The sequence below is a fragment of the Micropterus dolomieu genome, unplaced genomic scaffold (genome assembly GCF_021292245.1).
Source record: "Micropterus dolomieu isolate WLL.071019.BEF.003 ecotype Adirondacks unplaced genomic scaffold, ASM2129224v1 contig_13008, whole genome shotgun sequence".
Classification (NCBI taxonomy): Eukaryota; Metazoa; Chordata; class Actinopteri; order Centrarchiformes; family Centrarchidae; genus Micropterus; species Micropterus dolomieu.
In genome coordinates, this window is record NW_025741994.1 from 1 (window position 1) to 1,972 (window position 1,972).

General features: G+C 46.0%; 1 long non-coding RNA gene across 1 annotated transcript; it reads right to left on the reverse strand.

Moving 5' to 3' along the window:
* Positions 1 to 901: 901 nt before the first annotated feature.
* LOC123966267 lies at positions 902 to 1,961 on the reverse strand. The gene is made up of 2 exons (XR_006823930.1): positions 1,541 to 1,961; positions 902 to 1,362 (listed from the first exon to the last, which is right to left on the reverse strand). It is a non-coding gene; the product is annotated as an uncharacterized LOC123966267 (long non-coding RNA).
* Between the last annotated feature and the right edge of the window lie 11 nt (positions 1,962 to 1,972).

Genomic DNA, 1,972 nt, shown 5'->3' on the forward strand with positions numbered 1-1,972 from the left:
TTTTAATGTAAATGATGTGTTTATTAAGTGCTTAAATTTTTAAATAGAAGAGAAGATGGACTCAGCAGACCAAAGACACTTGGTTGCACACTCACAGCCCTAACGTTCCTCTGCTGCAAACAGCCTGCTTCTTTCCGTCTCTCTCTCTCTCTGTTTGTCTGCTCCGGTGAATTTCTCCTTCACTAGTAGGATATATTATACAAAGTTGTCGGAAAAAGTCCAGAACTTGTCTTCTGGACTTTTCCTCCCGCGACTCCGTTCACAGCAGCAGCTGCGCCGCATGTCGAGGAGACGTGTTGATGACGTAGCCTTTCAAAACAAAACCTACTTGGTAGCTAACAAATGACCTCTGATGTGTTTACTGTCACATTACCTGGTACATGCTTTTCAAATATCCACCGAGTTAAGACTTGATAACATAACGTGATAACTAAATGTTTCTCTAAAAATTGGTACATTGTGTGGCCTAACATACCTGGGCGGCCCCTAATATATCTGGGCGGCCCCTAATATAATTGGGCGGCCCCTAATATACCTGGGCAGCCCTTAATATACCTGGGCGGCCCCTAATATAACTGGGCGGCCCCTAATATAACTGGGCGGCCCCTAATATATCTGGGCGGCCCCTAATATAATTGGGCGGCCCTTAATATACCTGGGCGGCCCCTAATATACCTGGGCGGCCCTTAATATACCTGGGCGGCCCTTAATATACCTGGGCGGCCCTTAATATACCTGGGCGGCCCCTAATATACCTGGGCGGCCCTTAATATAGCTGGGCGGCCCCTAACACAGATTTTCACAGATTTGTGAACAGTATTTGAGAGAAATTGCCCTTCTGTAGAGAGAAAGTCTTTGATCTTTGAGTTCAGCTCATGATGAATGGGGGCAAAAACAAAAGTGTTGTGTTTATTTGTTTATTTATTTCCAACAAAAGCAGATGCAGCTAAAGGCATTTATTTCTTCCTAGCTTTGTCACTCTCCACACGTCACACTGAGGTTTGTTTGTTTTTTGTCCACTTGGGGGCAGCGTTGGTTTGTACTTCTTCCCTGTTTTGTTGTGTTTTTTGCTGCTTGTTTGTTGGTGTTTCTGCAGAGTGTCCTCTTTGTATCCTTGGAGAAATGGAGCTGGAAAAAGTCCACTGGTGAGCGTGTTGAATGTGTGTTCACCTGGGCTGAACCTACTGGCTTGTGGGACAGCATCAAGATCACTTTCAGTTTTCCAGGGTTCAGAGCTGTGGTGTGGCTGTCCTGACGGGGCTCGTGGAGATCTTGACCTGGTTTGATTTCCCACGCCTCCTCCGTGCAGGCCTGCGTGTCGTTGTTACTGCGGTTGTAGATGATCCAGGCTGGTCATCGTCTCTGTACATGACAACAACACATGTAACAAGATTATTAAATAGTCATTGTCATATGTAACACAAGTAAATAAGTAAAAATGTCTTGTAATGATTAAAATAATTAATTCAGTATCCCCCAAGTTAAAACCATTATTAATTAATAATACTAAAAAAAGTTAGTGTCATGATTTCACACTTACCTCCGACCCGACGGTAGAAGTGTGAACAGTTCGTGTTGGGGGTGGGTGGGATCCTTGATAGGGGGCAGCTCTCCTGTGGACTCTGTGATGGGAGATGCTCTGCAGGGAGGGTAGTGGAGTCACCACTTTCTGCAGGTGATGCAGCTGGTCAGGATCCTCTCAACAGCGCGCCTGTAGAAGCTGCTGAGGATCTTAGGTGACATACCAAACTTCCTCAGTCTCCTCAGGAAGTGCAGCCGCTGTTGAGCCTTCTTAACCAGCTGTGTGGCGTTCAGTGTCCAAGTGAGGTTCTCGCTGATGTGAAAGCCCAGATATTTAAAACTCGCTCTACCTCAAGTGAACAGTAGCTGACGAGGTCTCCTCTCCTTCCTCATGTCCACTGTTGCCTCCTTCGTCTTGTCAGTATTAAAGGTGAGGTTGTTGTCCTCGCAC